Genomic DNA, 19,928 nt, shown 5'->3' on the forward strand with positions numbered 1-19,928 from the left:
AAAAAATAAATAAATGAACTACAAAAAATAAAATAAAATAATTTCTACAATCAAGTAATAAAGCAAGTATGACCTACTGGGTCTTATGTGACATCAGGAAAGCAGTCCTCAGAGGGAAGTTTACATTGGTGAATTCCCACATCAGAAACAAAGAGCAAATTGAAATAAATGCCCTAATGGTGCATTTCAAGGCCTAGAAAAACAAGAACAATCCAAACCCAAAGCCAATATAATGCAAGAAAATGCAAAGATCAACCAGGAGATTACGGGGCCACAGAGAATAGTGATCAACGATGTAGAGAGTGCCTAAGGAAAGTCACATGGAGAGAAAACATTCTTTCAGGCTTTCACAGAGAGCAAATTGGTCAAGCAATGGCCATGACTCATCCATAGGACTGACACTGACAAAAGATCTACCAACTGCTGTACAAGGTTACAGGGTAAATCCTGAGGGGATTTGATTGACCTTGGCAGATACAAAAGTTATATTTCTTGTTATATAGGTCTTGCTTTATCTTGGTCTTAACCATCCAGCAGAAAACTATGAAATCGAGGTATAAAAAGTAAAGCCATATTAATATGCTGAGCTGTAAAGGGCTCAAGTCAACAACTTCTGGCATTGGCAGTCTTGTGGATAATCCACTACTATTACAGACTACTGGACTATATTGGCTTACTTTGCTGAATTCATGCACCTACAATATTTAAATGGCATTAGAATACCCATCTCTGACAAAAGTAAACAAAAAGGGGGATATAAATGAAGGACTGTTTTGTGGTGATACACACACACACACACACACACACACACACACACACAAAAAAATAGCACAGATATACAGCTACTCTTAGTTCAATGAGAAGAAAGTTTTGAACTAGTTGTGTTTAGACAAGATATCAGGTCTGCATCTTGTACTATGAATAACTACTACGAAGACAACATGCAATGTATTAATTATTGTAACTGCCCTACTAACCTGTTTGGAAGCTGTCTTATTGCTACTTCTTTCTCAATAAAATTAATATAAAAATGAAATTGCAAAGATCAAACAAGAAATTATTGAAATTGAGAATGGAAAGAAAAAGAACCAATAAATTCAAAAGATGGCTCTTTAAAAGACTAAATAGACAAATCCTTTAGCCCATTTACCAAAATAAGGAAAGAAATGATCCAAAATATATGTGATTAGAAATGGAAAAGACAAAATCACAATGGATTCTGCTGAAATCCAGAAGATTATCAGTAATTACTTTGAGAAACTGTACTCTAATAAAATGGAAAATTTAGAAGAAATACATTCATAGGTACATATGAACTACAAAAGCTGAGCCAAGAAGATATAAAAATTTCAAATTATTAAATATAGCCAGTGAAATTGAAAAAGTAACAACCAAAATCTACCTACTAAGAAAACTCTAGGTCCTGATAGATTCATTGCTGAGTTCTACAAGAACTTTAGAGAAGATATGATGCCAATACACCTCAAATGCTTTAATAAAATCAAAGTTATTTCTGAAAAAAGCATAACACTGATTTCAAAACCATAACAGATACAACCAAAAAAGACAACTACAAGCCAATCTATATAATGACTATAAATACAACAATTTTCAAGACAATACTGGTAAGTATAATGCAGCAGATCATAAAAAGATTGTACATCATGAAGAAGTGGATTTCATTCCATGGAAGCAGAGAATGTTCAACATGTGCAAATCGATAAGTGTAATATAGTTCATAAGCAGAAACAAGGACAAAAATCATTATATGATTATTTCAATTGACACAGAAAAAGTATTTGACAAAATCCAACATCCATTCATGATAAAATCCCTGAAGATAATAGGTATAGAAGATCTTTTTCTCAATCTGATAAAAGCCATGTAACAAAAATGGCCAGAATCATGTTAAATGGAGAGAAGATCAAAGCTTTGTAAAATCAGGAGTGATACAGGAATGTCTGTATCATCACTTCTAGTCATCATAGTTCTCAAAACATTAACCAGAACTAGTAGACAAGAGAAAGAAATAAAATAGTAATGGATAAGAAAGGAAGATGTTAAAAAATTATCATTATTTGCAGTTGACATGATTCTCTGCATAGAACACCCAAACCTCAAAAAATCTCCTGGAATTAATAACCAAATTCAGTAGGACAGCAGGATACAAAGTCACCATTAAAAGATCCATAGCATTCCTTCTCACCAATAATAAACTCACTGAGTGATAAAGTAGGGGAACAATAGCATCAAGAAAAATGAAATATTTAGAAATTAATCAAGGAAGCAGTCCTATAGAAAACTATCATGCCCTGAAAAGTGAAATTGAAGAAGATAACAGAAAATGAAAAAGAGGATATCAGAAAATTCTTGGTAGAGGTATAGCTCAGTGGTAGAACATCTGACTGCAGAAAATTCTTGGTTAAGCAAAACCAATATAGTTAAAGTTATCGTATTTTCAAAACTCTTATATAGATTGAACATAATCCCAATAGCATTCCTCAAGGAATTGGTGAAAGCAATCCTAAAATTAAGATGGAACCAGAAGAAAAAGCAATACAGAACTAGAAGAGCAAAAACAATTCTGGAGAATAAGGGCAAAGCAGGGCCATCATAACCCTGGACTTCAAATTACATTAAAGCTACCATGATTAAAACAGAATGGAATTTCAAAAAACAAACAGCTGTTGCTGAATGGAATGGAATAAAGGATGTAGAGAAACTTCCAGGGAAACTCAGATACATGATGTTGGATAAAGGGTGCAAATACTCTCACTGGAGGAAAAACAGACCCTTTAACTAATAGTGCAGGGAAAGCTGGCTATCCACATTCTGCAGACTCATGCAAGAACGCAATCTCTAAAACTAAAATCAAAATGAATCAAAGATCTAAATATTAAAAAAGAAGTACTTAATCTGCTGGAAAATAAAATAGGTAAAACACTTGAAAACAAATGTATGCAAAGTTTACTAAATAGAACCCCAAGAAATAATACCAAGAATCAACAGGAACACATCAAATTAAAAAGCTTCTGCACAGCAAAGGAAACCACCAAGAGAATGAAGATACAACTGACAGAAAGGGGAAAGTCTTTTGCCAGCTACTTCTCAGAAGACTAGTATCTAGAACATATGAAAAACTGAAAAGTCAGACCCCCTCCCCATTTGTTTGTTTTATGTATTTGGTACAGGGTCTCACTACACAGCTTGGACTCATAGTGATCCTTCTGTTTCAGCTTTCCCAGCACTGGGATTAAGGCATGCACCACCAGAACTGGTTCAGCTGGGCTGGGGTGGGGCCAGCATGGCATGAGATACCAAGAATCAAAGCCAGGTCCTTGTGCTTGCCAGGCAGGCACTTAGACTGCTAAGCTATTGCCCCACTACCCCCCAAATTTAAAGACCAACTAAAAATGTACATCTGAAATGGATAGGTATTTCTCAGATGAAGAAATACAAATGGTCAAATAACTGCTCAACATTTCCAGGCACTTGGCAAATGCAAATTAAAACAAGATTCAGATTCTATATAATGCCAGAAGGAATGGTCATCCTCAAGAAATCAACCAATGCTGGGCTGAAGAGATAGCTCAGCAGTCGAGGGATCCCTGCTACCAGATGCCATGGCAGTCCCAGGTCTCCAAGCATGCTATGCCAGCCTGGAAATCGGGCATGTTGGCACATACACCTGTAATCTCAGCACTGGGAAGGCTGAGACAGGAGAATCTGAGTCTGAACTGCCTAGAAAGACCCTGTATCAAAAGAATAAAACTAATTTTTTTAAAAAATCAACATATGCTCAAAAGGCTGCAGGGAAAAGGGAACATGTTCTTTTTTTGATGGGTGTCTAAACTGGTACAACTATTACAGAAATCAGTATGGAGGTTCTTTAAAAAACTAAAAACAGAAATTCCAGAGCTGGCCAGATAGCTTAGTGGACTAAAGCGCCTGCTTAGGCAGATGCAGGGACTGGAGTTCAATCCCTGGCCTGCCATGCTGGCCCCACCCCTGGGGCACACTGACAGGGCAATTGAGACCAGGCGTGGTGGTGCGTGCCTATAGGCCCAGCACTTGGGAGGCTGAAAACAGGAGGATCACTATGAGTCTGATCTGTGTAGTCAGACCCTGTGCTAAATATATTTAAAAAAAAAAAGTAATTCCATTTGACACAACCACGCCCTTCCAGGTATCTTCCCAAAAGAGTTAAAGTCATCATACACAGTGCTTTATGCATGCCTGTTTACAGCAGCACAATTCGTAATAGCAAAATCATTGAAGGAGCCTATGTGTCCATCAACAGGTGGATGGATAAACAAAGTGTACTATTTACACACAGTGGAATACTACTCTGTCATTAAAAATGATAAGCTTGAGTCACTTATAGAAAAATGGATGCACCTTGAGCCCACAATTAATGTTAAGTGTCATAAATCAGACACACAATTTTAAATATTGCATAGGTTCTATTATATAAGTGGGTTTTTTTTGTTTTTTTGTTTTGTTTTGTTTTGTTTTGTTTTCTGGAACCAGGGATTGAACTCAGGCCCTTTGTGCTTGCCAGGGAAGGTTCTATTATATAAGAAAACCAATATTTAAATAAAGTACAAAAGAAAAGACACACAATAGGAAAGAAAGGTTATTGTACTTCCACATGGACAAAATATCTAAATGTGTACCCTGACTTATTATAACTGTCTTGTGTTTTTTATATTTTAGACTGTTTACCTGGAAGTTAATGATACATGCATGATAATTAGCATTATAAAGACTTTTAAGATGAATAAGTGAACCTAACATTGGCAAAAACTCAGGAAGAGGAAAAAACAGATGTATTATATTCATGTATCAATCCCCACAATGGATGTAGCCATGTACTGCAAACATATACTAACAAAAATCTAAAAATTTCAAAAAAGAAAAAAGCCATTGACCGGCAGGCGTGGAAAAACACTTATAAACAGAAGGGCATATAGTACAGAAACAGTATGGCTTGTTTTATTTGTAGAAAATAGATGAGGAAGTTAATATGAGAAAGTAGACTGGGACTATGATGTTCAAAGTCACAAATGGCAGAACGAAGTCTCTTATGCTTACTGTTGCTAGCAAAGTCAGTCAATACAGATGCTCCTAAGTTTATGGTCAGGTTATATGGTAGAAAAACCCATCTTAAATTGAAAATCAAAAAAATAAGTTTCATTTACCTCCCCCAGGGATGGCAAGCCTAGGCACATGGGTTTTTTCTTTCCTTTATGCACGAGCTGTTTTCTCTAAACTAAACCTCAACATGCTCGTTCAATTTCAGTATTGGCACACTGAGATGAATAAGGAGGTTTGGGGCTGCATGTTGGGTGCGCATCTCCGAAAGGCTGGCCATCACTGACCCCGGCTGGTGAATGTCACAGATTAGCAACAGGGTCGGCTTTCCACCCTCCTGACTGGTACTTGAGTGAGAGGTGTACTTCATTACTGGTGCCCAGAGTAAGAAAGGAAAACAAGTTGTTTTACTACCCTGAAAATACATCAAAAATTCAGACACAATTTCTATGAAATATGTATTGCTTCTGTATCGTTGTAAAGTACAAATAATATAACAATGGAACTATGAGACTGTATGCCACTTTGAGTAAGAAATGAACATGCTGAATTTTGGTAGAAAAAAAAAAACTGGATTAAACAGGCACAGTGGCCTAACAGAACAGGAACAGATTGTTCAGAAAACCAGTAAGGAGACTGTGAAGCAATACTAGGCATACAGTATTATCATTTCTTGCCTAACTAGAAAATTTCTGTTTTGATTAGTTCCGATAATCACTTTGTGTTTTCCCTCCACCTGTCCTAAACTACAAGAGGCGACCACAGGAAATGCTTTTCTTTTCAGCATTTTGAAATACTCCTCAGTAAGACCAAGGAGATGCCTCATTGAAGGTGCAACTTTTCTTCCTCATTCAGACTGATCCCTTTAAAAAAGAGCTAGATGTTACCCTCTCACATATTCATTACACATAACCAGGAAATACAACACCAAGTAATCATACCAGGAAGCACTTAGTCTAAGGAAATTAAGTGACATTATTTCTCCCACTTGAAGTTAGCATTTCCAAGAATAAGATTTTTTGAATAATTAATTCTCTCAACTTTATATAATTTAACATACTTCAATAAAGAGACAAAACTGGAAATATATGAGCTTGTAATAATAAATAATATTTACAAAGTACTTTACGTTGGCAGTGTTTTAAGCACTATATGTAATCTTCCTTGGCATTTTAAAAAACACTTCAAAATGAGATTCTCACTAAGATGAGGAAAGAAGGAATTCCTAGTACTTGGAATAAATAGCGCGTAGATCTACCTTCCCAGGACTAGGATCTATCCAATTGCTCCTATACTTCACCAATAATGGCATTATTTAAGTTGAAAGGGCAAAACTCCAAGTTGCCACTTGACTTTAGAGTTAACAACTTACTTGCAAGATGTCTTGAGCTATTGAATTAGATAGTTTATCATACCACCTAATGTTTTGGGAAGAATGTTTTATTGTCAGTTAAACAGGTCTAAAGTTGCATGAGAAAACATCTTAATTTACCTACTAAAATTATGTAAACATTCTTGTGGGATACACTATTTGAAAAAGGAAATAAAAATCTATTGCACCTTATTTCCATTTCCCTCAATTAAGTTTAAAAGACACATAAGTTGATTAATAAAACTGCCATCCATGAAATAAATGACCAAGTTGCCATGTTAAGATGCACACAGAAAATTTCTCATAAGCTTCTAGAGGTTTAATTCATAAAAAGAAGGGGTTTAATTCATTGACATTACCCAAAATAAAGAGACAAAATTTTTGAGGTGCCATTTCAAAATATTGGAAATTTGGACTTTTAAAACATAATCACTGTTTATATAAACAAAAATGCAAACTTAATTTTATCACCAATTAAACTAAGTATAAATAAGTAACTAAAGTTTATACTTGTATTAGTTATTTTCAAAATAGAGTAAAGTTAAAACAAGATAGCCTACTTTGTAAATATTTTAAGAAGAATTCAGTTTGAATCAAGATGGGAAGAGGTCTTTATTTTCTTCTTGCTTCCTTACCTGCCCTCTGGTGGTGAAAAGAAAAGTGCAAGCTAAGGAAGCTAACATGCTGGAGACATTTTCAAAAAGGAAATATTAGTGGTACAAAAATTTTCCTTAGATCATATTAATTTGCCATCATTTTATAACATCATTCCTACTGGAATAAAGTCATACATGAAACATGTTGCTTGTGAGTTACCCAAATCTATAGGATAACTGAAGTCCAAAAAATTAGCAATAGCTCCTCTAATTGCTCCCTAAGTAGCAAACCTGCACTGAATCCTTTGCACATATTACAGTGCAAATTTCCAGCAATAATTGCTCATTTATTTCCAAGATCTCATTCTTTGAAAGGGATGGAAGAGGAAATGATCACCTGTCAATATTTTCAGACTCACTTAATAAAAAAATTTTATGTTGAATGCAGTGTAAGTTTCAATGATCATGTGATATGACATATATGTGTGCATATATATATCAACACCACAAATAAAATGTAAATATATGTTACAATCATATAATAGTAAAATTAATTTTTCATTACTGCTATATGGGAAAATGTTTGATTTGAATATTAATCTCTTATTCTATAAGTGATACAATAGCTCAGAATTCAGAACTTTTGTTAGTTTTTTCAGATTTTTCTATAGAAACATTTTTGCCATCTGTTCAGAGTTTGATCTCTTCTTTTTCAAAAGAAAACAATAAAAAGAAAATGCGAGAGTGTGTGGGAGAGCTTCTGCGCTCCACTGCGCCCGCTGGACCTCTCCAGACCAAGCCCAGGACCACCGCATGACTGAAACTTTTCGCCCTGATCTCAGGACAACTCTACCGCTCCAGAGCCAGGCCAAGTTGGCCTTGTGAGTGAGAACTTCTGCCACACTCTTGTGTCCGCTCCAGACCCACCCAAGCCAAGACCCAGCAAGTGTGTGGGAGAGTTTCTTCATGCTCCTGTGCCCCTTAGACCACTCCAGACCCAGGCCTGCGGTGAAACTCTGCAGCTGAAGTCCCACAGAGAGAGTAGGGGCTAAAACCACCCAGCTAATGCAGGAGCAGAACATCTTGACAGAGAGGCACAACAGGTTCACCTCCAAGGGCTGCATCAGGAAGGAGCTGAGCACAGTTGCCAGACCCGAGCCAGGCACAGCTGGATGAACTCAAACTTAGTAGACTGGCACCCAAATTTTAGTAGATGCTAAGGTTAAAACTGCACCAAAACTCTACACCAAAGGTCAGAGGACAGTGCTACACAAAATGACAAAGATAAGGAGCAAAATACAATCTCAGGTCCCAAGCCCACAAAGAACAAGAGCAGAGGACACTAGCACAGCTGAAATGTTTGAATTAATAGCATCTGAAGTAAAGAAACACAGCAGAAAGGTGTAGAGGAACTCAGATCAGAATTAACTTCTGAAATAAAATAGAAATCTCTGAATTAATAGTGTCTGAAGTAAAGAATCAAATGAGGAAACATATAGAGGAAATCAGATCAGAAATAATCTCTGAAGTAAAAGAATTAATCAATGCTTCTCAAGAAGACACTGATAAAAAAAATAGAGGAGATTAGAAAAATGATGAATTCCTTGAATAAGCAATTCAGGAAAGAAAGAGATTGTATGAAGCAGAGTCAAAGAGATACAGACGAACTTAAAATTTCAATCACAAGCTTGCAAAACAGTGTGAGTGAAAGTGAAGACAGAGTTTCAGATGTTGAAGACATTGTTGCAGCTAGTGAAAAGGTGAGAAAAGATCTCTTAAAACCAACTAGGATGCAGGAAAAAAAAAAATCATCACCTGCAAGGCAATGCAAAGATGAACAAGGTGAGACTAATAGGCATCAATGAGAAAGAAGGAGTCAATACAAATGACATAAAAACAATATGGGCAGAAGTAAAAGAAGAAAATTTCCCATATATGAGGAAACAACCTGACATTCAGATAACCAAAGCATACAGAATGCCAAATATTTTCAAGCCAATTAAAAATACACCGAGACGTAAAATAGTCAAGATCCCAGAAATCAGGCACAAGAATAATATACTGAAAGCAGCTAGAGAAAAGAAGCACATCACACTGAAAGGAAAACCCATCAGAATAATGGCTAACTTCTCTTCACAAACCATGAAGGCAAGAAGAGCATGGAGCAGAGTACTACAAGTCCTCTATGAAAACAAATTCCTTCCCAGACTACTATACCCTGAAAAACTCAAGTTTGGTGGAGAAGTGAAATACTTTCATGACAAAGAACAACTAAAGAATTTTGTGATGACAAAGCCAACCCTACACAGGCTACTGAAAGATGTTCTAGAGAGGGACCAAAATGATCAGAACGCCACAAACAAGAACAGAAGTAAACCACTAAATAGGAAAAACAACTAAACACAGGAGAAAAAGGAGTAAACAGCATGTAAATAACATGTCAATCAGAAGTTAATACATCTCAATTATAACCATCAATGTAAATGGACACAATCCACCAATTAAAAGAAATAGACTGGCACAGTGGATTAGGAAACAAAATCCAACAATATGCTGTATACAAGAAACACACTGAACTCATAAAGAAAGTCACAGGCTAAAAGTCAAAGGATGGGAAAAAGTGCTACATGCCACAGTAGCTCAAAAAAAAAAACCAGGAGTAGGAATCCTCTTTTCAGACAGTCTCAACTTCAAACCAAGAATGATCAAATGAAATAAAGAAGGTCACTATAAACTGGTGAGGCGAAAAATTCAAGAGGTAACACTCATAACTATATACGCATGAAACACAGGAGCACCCAACTATAGAAGGCAAATCTTTTTTTTTTTACTTTCAAACATTGACCCTTTATTTCCATGAGCTCTCACTATATATTTCAATCACTTTTATTTTATTTTATTTTATTTTATCTTCAAAGAGAAGGCAAATCTTAATGGACAAGAAAAATTTGATATCCAATACAACAATATTGACAGGAGACCTTAACACCCCCTTATCTCAAAAAGATAGGTCAACCAGACAAAAAACTAGCAAAGAAGTAGCATAACTGAACAAGAGCTTGGAACAAATAAGACTTAGTGGACACACACAGAGTGTTCCACCCAACCACAGCTGAATACACAATTTATTCAGCTGTACAGGGGGCATTTTCTAAAATAGACCACATACTGGTACATAGGTCATGCTTAAGTATAAGGAAGAACACAGAAATTATCCCACGCATATTATCTGACCAGAGTGAAATGAAATTAGAAATAGGCAAAACAAGAAAACAGATAAACCTCATAAATACATGGAAATTAAACAACACCCTACTCAGCAACCAATGGGTCACAGATTAAATTAAACAATATCTACAATTCAATGAAAATTCAAGCGTAACTTATCAGAATTTATGGGATGTGATGAAAGCAGTCCCAGAGGGAAATTTATAGCTGTGAACTCATACATTAAGAAAACAGAAAGGGAATAAATAAACATGCTAATGTTGAACCTCCAATATCTAGAAAAGGAAGAGCAAACCAAACCCACAGCCCAAAGACAAAAAGAGATCATAAAGATTAGGGTAGAAATTAATTCAATAGAGACAAAGAAAACAGTTCAAAGTATACAGGAATCAAAAAGCTGGTTCTTTGAAAGATGAAATAAAATTGATAAGCCCCTAGCTAACCTCATCAAAAAAAGGAGAGAAAAAATTCAAATATAAGCAATAAGGAATGAAAAGGATGTGTCTACCACAGACACAGTGGAAATTCAGAAGATTGTCAATAGCTACTTTGAGAATCTTTATACTCACACAATAGAAGACATAGAAGAAATGGACAGATTCCTAGAAAGGTACAAATTCCCAAAACTGAATCAAGAAGATGTAACAACTCTCAATACCCCAATAACAGCCAATGAAATATGAAACGCAATTTTTTTTAAAAAAAAACCTACTCACAAAGAAAAGTCCAGGTGCTGATGGCTTCACAGCTGAATTTTACAAGAAATTTATGGAAGATATAATCCCTATACTCCTCTAACTCTTCAATGAAATTGGAAAGGAAGCAATCCTCACAAAATAGTTCCTGGAGGCAAGTATTATATTGATACCAAAACCAGAGAAAGATGCAACTAAAAAAGAGAACTGCACGCCAATCTCCCTCATGAACACAGATGCAAAAATCCTCAATAAAATCCTTGTAAATAGAATACAGCAAATCATCATGAAGATTATACACCATGACCAAGTAGGATTCATCCCAGGGATGCAAGGATGCAAATCTATAAATGTATTACATTATATCAATACAGCAAAATCTCAAAACCACATGATCATCTCAATTGATGCAGAAAAGGCTTTTGACAAAATCCAACACTCATTTATGTTCAAAGTCCTACAGAATTTTGGAATAGATGGTCTCTACGTCAATCTGATAAAACCATCTATGACAATCCAGTGGCTAACATAATTCTAAATGGAAAAAAACCTGAAATCTTTTACTCTCAGATCTGGTACAAGATAAGGATGTCCTTTATCACCACTCCTATTCAATATAGTTCTGGAATCATTAGCTAGAACCATTAGACAAAGAAAAGGAGTAAGAATAGGTAAAGAAGAAGTTAAAGTATCATTATTTGAAGATGACATGATAGTTTATTTGGAAGATCCAAAAAACTCCATCTAGAAGCTACTAGAATTGATATACAAACTCAGTAGCATAGCAGGATACAAAGTTAATACCCAAAAGTCAGTAGCATTCTGCTACACAGATAACAAACACACTGAGAGGGAAATTATAGAAAAAAAATACCTTTTATAATACCACCACGGAAAATGAAATATCTTGGAATTAATCTAACTAAAAAACTCAAAGATCTTTTCAAGGAAAATTACAGTACTCTGAAAAAAGAGATCGTAGAGGATTTCAGAAAATGGAAAGATATTCTCTGCTCCTGGATAGGAAGAACCAACATTGTGAAGATGGCCATACTCCCATAATTGCTGTACAGATTTAATGCAATCCCTATTAAACTACCACCAACCTCCCAGACCTAGAGAAATCATTCCTAAAAATTTTTGGAACCAGAAAAGACTTAGAATAGCAAAGACAGTCATGGCCACAAAGACAAGGCAGGAGGCATTACAATTGCTGACTTGAAATTATACTGCAAAGCTACTGTGACAAATTCAGCCTGGTACTGGCAACAAAATAGACCTGAGGATCAATGGAATAGATGCAGCAGCCTCTACAAACACACTGTCACCTGACCTTTAGCGTGCTTACTGGAAGAAAGACAGCCTCTCTAACAAATTGTGTTGGAAAAAGTGGCTCTCGAAATGCCAAAAAATAAAACTTGACCCAGGTCTATCACCATGCACTAAGCTAAAGTCAAAATGGATCAAAGATCTAAAGATAAAAACAGAAACACTAAATCTCCTGGAAGAGAAAGTAGAAGGAACTCTTGAAGACATAGGGGTAGGCAAAGAGTTCATGAACAAAAATCAAATCTTACAGGTAATACTTGAAAGAATTAACAACTGGGACCACCTCTTATTGAGAAGTTTTTGCACATCAAAAGAAATTACAAACAAAGTGAAAAGACAACTCACAAATTTTGAAAAAATCTTGACAAGTAAGCACTCAGACAAAGGTCTGCTCTCTACAATTTATTAAGAACTAAAACACATTAGTGCCTCCAAATTGGAAGACCAAATCCAGAAATGGGCATCCAGTATGCACACACACTTCTCAGAGGACGAAATTAAAGAACCAAAAAAATATGAAAAAATTCTCCATATCACTAGCCATCCGTGAGATGCAAATTAAAACAACAGTGAAATACTTTCTCACCACAGAAAGAATGGCTATCATAAAAAAATCAACTAACAACAAATATTGGAGAGGCTTTTGGGAAAAGGGAACCCTTCTCCACTGCTGGTGGGAACATAAACTAGTACAACCATTACGGAAATCAGTGAGAAGAATCCTTAAAAAACTAATACTGGAAATCTCACTCAAGCCAGTTGTCCCTCTACTGGGAATTTTCCCAAAGGAACTGAAAATGTCGTATCATAGTGATATATATGCACCTATGTTTATAGCAGTACAACTTGTGATAGCCAAATCTTGGAAACAACCAAGGTGCCGATCACCTGAGGAATGGATGAAAAAGATATGGTATTTTTATACAATGGAGTATTACTCAGCTATAAAGAATGATAAACTTGAAGCATTTATATTTAAGTGAATGCATTTGAAGATATACTCCTAAGTGAAATACACCAGACCCACATATGTAAATATTGTATAGTCTGCCTAGTATAAGAATTCAAATGAAGAAATACAAATAGAAAGGTATAACACAATTAAATGGAAAGCAAGAACTTGATGATTAGACAACGAAGAGAGGGCAAGGAGAAAAGCTAGGAAACCTGACAGGGGCAAAGCCATACATTTATGCACACAAGACTGGTAAGGCAATGATCCTAAGAAACATCAGCAGGTTTTTGAAACTAGCAGTTATTTGGTAAGATTCTCACCCTGACTAATTATGTATGCTGATTCCTGTGAACTAAGCAACTGCAGTGAAGTTAGCAATGTGTAATAGTAAGGTCATGCTTGGAATGCCTGTTATTCTGGTCTTCTAAATACATACTGCTTGCCATGACATACCAATTATTGCCATACTGGCTCTCAAGTAAATGTTTGTTAAAAAAATAAAGGGTAATAAATGAAAAAAAGAAACAAGAGAAAAAAATGTCACAGGACTGTCCTGCCACAACGCTGTATATGGTGAGATTTCTAAATTTCTGTGTAAAAATTTGTAATTGTTTATTCATATTTTTTCAAATTTCTTTTATTTTTAATTTTTTTCTTCAGATTCTACAGGCACTTAAAGTTTAACATACCAATACTTGATGGAAAATACCTGCCATGTTATGCCTAAAATATTTGATATTCAGACACACAGTTAGGTTATATCCAACTGTATATGTTTTAGGGTAATAATAAGCTTCTCTACTGGAGGGTTAACAACCTAATTTTGCAGGCCAAAAATCAGAAAAAAAGAACGGCTGCAAGGTCAGCCAATATTTTGGCCTTAGCCTTTCAGGGTTGGTGAAGACTCAAGACATAGGAGTACCTATACTGTAACATCGTATAACTGATCTGTGTCCCAAATTTTCTGTTCAAGGAGATTATGGATCCATAGAGGAACGTGATCAATGATGTAGAGTGTGCCTAGGGAGAGTCACATGGAGAAAAAACACTCTCTCAGGCTTTCACAGACAGCAAATTGGTCAAGCAATGGCCGTGACTCATGCACAGGGCTGACACTGACAAAGGATCTACAAAGTGCAATACAGGTTTTTAGGATAAATCCTCAGGGGACCTGACTGACTTTATCAGATTCAAAAGTTACATTTCTTGTTATATAGGTCTTGCTTTATCTTGTTCTTAACCATCCAGCAGAAAGGTATAGAAACGAGGGATAAGGGGTGAAGCCATGTTGGTATGCAGGGCTGTAAAAGGCTCAGGTCAACAACTTCTGACATTGCCTGTCCTGAGGATGACGCACTACTATTATATACTATTGGACTATATTATAATATTTTGCTGAATTTACTCACCTACCATATTTAAATGACAAAACTAAACCAAAAAAAGGGGGATACAAAGGAATGACCATTTTGTATTTGTATATTCAAAATATTTAAGATGGATGTACAGCTACAGTCTCTTAATTAATAGGAAGATTTTTCTAATAGTGTTTGTGGAGGGATGTCATGTCTGCATCTTGTACAATGAATAACCACTGAAACAACAATGTGCAATGTATTTATTATTGAAACTCTCCTACTGATCAGTTTTGATACTCTCATTGCTATTTCTTTCTCAATAAAATTATTTTTAATAAAAAATACAGATTTGTTAATAGATTAATATGGCAATATCACATTTTAGACCCATTTATGGGTACTTTTTAAAGTTTACTTCTTTGAAACTTAATATACATACAGAGAAATTCATTATATCTGCACACCTAACTATGGATACAGATATAAATATTTAATAAAGTTTTATAAAGAAAATAACCCAAATAGCTACCACCAGAGAAAGACATAAGCCTCCAACAGGTCAGAAGCTTCTCTCTTGTCACCTTTAGATTATTATACTCAAGAACAAACTTTACTTCTACTATGATAGATTTGTTCTTCCAACATGAGTTTTATGTAAGTGAAAACTTTTCTGGCATCTTTCACTTAATTTGTTTGTGAGATTCATCTATGCTATTATATGCAAAAGTAGTCATTTTATTTCAATATAATATTTCATTTTATGTAGACTTGATAAATTTACCCATTCTACTACTACTAAATTTTTGGATTCTTCAACTTTTGCATTTTTAGGTATTGCCTATGAGTAGACGATCTAGATCACAGGCTTTGCATTTCTTCAACTGTAACAGTGTCATAAGTTTTCAAAGTGTAAGTATCAATTTATAATTTATATTCTACCAAGACCATATAGAATTTCTTGTTGGTCCACATTGAATGTAATATGACATTATTAGGGTTTTTTTGTTCTCTATTTAAATTTTAGTTATTGTAGTAATAGTATGTCGTGGTTTCAATTGTATTTTCTGATTATCAATGTTTTTAAGTAATTTTTTATGTTTATTGGCCAACTAAATATTTACCAAGTACTTCTTTAATTTACTTATGTTTTTCTTATGGTGTGTTATCTCAGTAATAGAGTTGCATATCTTTATTCTGGGCATAAACCTTTTATTAGATGTCTTACAAATATCCTTCCTTTGTGAGTTGGTTTTTCACTGTATTAATGGTATTGTTTGATTAAAATGAAGTTTTTCATTTTCTTTATTTTTGAAAGATAATAAAAATAATAAAAACAATGGTATAAAATTTTAAAACAAGATAGAGTAACAATGATTAATATCTGGCATATTGTTATTTTCACAGTTGTTTCTCAGATTACAAAATCTAGGTATGAAAAATTGATTAAATGACATAAGCAAAGAACTTTCCTTTCCATGAACTAATAGACATTATTATTACAACTATTAACTTACACATACATACATATAAATATATTTACTTATTTTTGCCTTTTCCTTCCTTTTTCCTTTCCCTCATTCTAGTTTTTTTCTTTTTTAACAGTTTCTTCTCACTTCCCAGTATCTGTTGTACATTTTGGAACTTTACTCTTTAAGCTTTTTACACGAGGGAGATAATAGGTTTACACATACCAGTCTGATTTATTTCACTTGAGTATGGTCCCAAGTTGCATCCATTTACCTAGAAGCCTAAAGATTATCCTTCATTATAGCTGAGTGGTACTCCATTATATAAAAACATCATCATTTTTATCCATTTCCTGGTTGATGGGCAATTTGGTTGTTTCCCAGATTTAGCTATTACAAATCGTGCTGCTATAAACATGAGTGCTGATGTTTTTACTTCCTCTGGGTAAAAACTCAGATGGGGAATAGCTAGGCCGAATGGGATCTCTAATACTAGTTTTTTAAGGAATCTCCACACTGATTTCTGCAGTGGTTGCACCACTCTTCACTCCCATTGACAGTGGAGGAGGGGTCCTCTTTCCCCACAACCATGCCAGCATTTATTATCCAGAGTCCCTGATGACAGCCATCCTCTAGGGATGACAGGGAATCTCAGTGTTATTTTAATTTGCATTTCTCCAATGACCAATGATGTTGAACACTTTTTTAGATGTATTTACTTGCTATTTGATTTCTTCATCTGAGAACTATGTATTCATCTCAGATGTCCATTTTTGAATTGGGTCTTTGAATTTTGGTGGGGTCTGATCTTTTCAATTCATTATACGTTCTATATAGAAGTCCTTCGTTTGAGGGACAGTTAGCTAAAATTTTCTCCCACTCTGGATTGTATTTTCACCCTACTGGTGATTTCTTTTGATATGTAAAACTTTTTAATAAAATGAGATCTCAGTTGTTGATTCTTTGAAGTATTTCCCATGCAGTTTGAGTTTTGTTCACAAAGTCTCTGCCTATAATTATGTCTTCAAGAATTTACCTACTTACTCTTCCAGTAGAGTCAGTGATTTTTAATATTTAGATGTTTGATCCATTTTGACTTAGTGTATGGTGATAGACATGGGCCTAATTTTAGACTTTAGCATGTAAAGAACCAATTTTGCCAGCACCATTTATTAAAGAGGCTTCCAATGAACACATTTGGCAACTCCTTTGTCAAAGATAAGGTGGCTGAATGTGTTTGCAGTAGTGTCTGCATTTGCTCATCTGTTACACTGACCCTTGGGTCTGTTTTTTTGCCAGTACCATGCTGATTTTATCACAGTAGTTTTGCAGTATAATTTCAAGTTAATTTCAGTATAATTTTCAAGTTTTGCAGTATAATTTCAAGATGCCTCTTGCTTGCCTTTGTTGCCCAAAATTGCTTTTGCTACTCAAGGTCTCTTCCATTTCCAAATAAATTTTAGGACTGCTTTTTCTAGTTCTTTGAGGTATGCTAATAGTATTTTGATCAGGATTACATTAAACCTGTATACCAATTTGGGTAATAGGGTCATTTTTGCTATGTTGTTTCTTGCTGTCTATGAGTAAGGAATATCATTCCATTTTTCTGATATCCTCTTCAGTTTCCTTTTTCAGACTGTTGAAATGTATAGATCTTTTATTTCCTTCGTTAGATTGATTCCTAAGAACTTCATCTTTTAATATTGTCAAGGACATGTATGCTTTCTGTCATTTCTTGCTCAGAGAGTTGTTGCTTGTATACAGGAATCCTATTGATTTTTGAGTGTTGACTTTGTATCCAGCTATGCTGCTGAATCTGGTTATTTAATCTACAAATTTTTCAGAGGACTTTTTGGGATCTTCTATGTACAGTATCATGTCATCTGCACAGAATGATAATTTCACTTCTTCCTTTCCTATCCCTATTCTTTTTTCTTACCTAATTTCTCTGGTTAATGTTTCCAGAACTATATTGAATAGGAGTGGTAATAGTGGACATCCTTGTCTTGTTCTTGATTTTAGATGGAAAGCTTTCAGTTTTTGTCCATGTAGTATGACACTCAATTTATTCAGAATTATTATATCTTCTTAATTCAGCTTTGGTAATTCATGCATATTCAGGAATCTGTCCATTTCTTCTGTGTTTTCCATTCTATAAGAATAAAGATTTTCAAAGTGGGTATTGATGATCATTTGAATTTCCACAGGACCTGTAATGATTTTACTCTTTTCATTCCTTAATGTGTGAATTGAGTTTTTTTTAATAAGCTTGGCTAAGTGTTTAGCAATTTTATTTATCCTTTCAAAGAACCAACTCTTTGATTCATTAACTCTTTGTATTGTTTCCTCAGTCTCCATTATGTTAATTTTTGCTCTTATCCTTATAATAATCTCCTTTGTATGGGCTTTATTTTTTTTTATTTTATTTTTTTTTTGCGGAACCAGGGATTGAACTCAGGCCCTTATGCTTGCCAGGGAAGCGCTTATTCCACTGAGCCATCTCCCCGGCCCTTTTTTTTTTTTTTTTTTTTTTTTTTTTTTTTTTTTTTTTTTTGTATGGGCTTTAGACTTGTGTTGCCTTTTATTTTTTAAAAGCTAGAGGTACAACATTAGGTTATTTATTTGTGCTCATTCTGTTTTCTTAATGTAAGAATTCACTACATTAAATTTCCCTCTTAGGACTGTTTTCACTGCATTCCATAAGTTCAGGGATATTGTATTTGCATTCACCATTAGTTGTACATATTGTTTAATTTCTTCTTCAATTTCATCTATGACCCATTGGTTGTTTAGGAGGGTGTTATTTAATTCCATGTGTTTATGGAATTTTGCAGTTTCTTTTGCCATTAATTCCAACTTCTCTACACATGGTAAAATAATATGTATATAATTTCAATTCCTTTGTATTTACTAACATATTCTGTGGGCTTTGTAGAACATTCTATTTTAGAGAATGTTCCAAATACAGCTCAGAATAATGTGTATTCTGATGCAGTTGGGTGGAACACTCTGTAAAAGTCAATTAAGTTCATTTGTTTACAGGTTTGACTCAGCTCTGATATTTCTTTGCTGATTTTTTGTCCAGTTGATCTATAACTCTTTGTGACAAGGGGCATTAAGGTCTCTTATTACAATGTTATTTGTTTTATTTTTCATGTATATTAATAATTGCCTTACATAGTTGGGTGCTCCAATATTTGGTACGTACATATTTATAATTGTTATCTCTTCCTCTTGAAGTCCTACCCTAATTATAACTTTACCCTAATATGTAATGACCTTTTTTATTATCTCTTTTGATTATTGTTAGTTGCAAGTTCACAATGTGTGCAAACAGAATACTCCTGTTCTTTTCTGGTTTCCTATTGCATGAAACATTGTTTTCCAACTTTGGACTTTCAGTCTATAAGTTTCTTTCTTAGTTAAATATGTTTCTTGTAAACAGCATAATACTGGATCTTGTTTCTTGATCCATTCTGCCAAAATTTTTTTAACTTGTAAATTGAGGCCATTTACATTGATTTTTATAACTGACATGCATTTGGTTTATCTTTGTCATGATATTTTTCTGGTGTTTTCCTGCTTTTTCTCTCCGTTTGTCTTGCCTGGTAGATTCTTTCTGTTATTATTCTTGGAACTGCCTTTTTAACCTCTGTATAGATCAGCTTTCTGTATCCACTGTAGGGCTAGTTTGGTGATCAGGAATTAAGAAAGTTATCTTACTATTCCATTTATTCTGAGAGTAAAAGATTTCAGTTTTTCCCCATTTAGGATTATGTTAGCTGTTGGGTTTTCATAAATGGCTTTTACCAGATTGAAGTAGAGGCCATCTATT

The sequence above is a fragment of the Octodon degus genome, unplaced genomic scaffold (genome assembly GCF_000260255.1).
Source record: "Octodon degus isolate 3935 unplaced genomic scaffold, OctDeg1.0 scaffold00213, whole genome shotgun sequence".
In the NCBI taxonomy this organism is placed as follows: Eukaryota; Metazoa; Chordata; class Mammalia; order Rodentia; family Octodontidae; genus Octodon; species Octodon degus.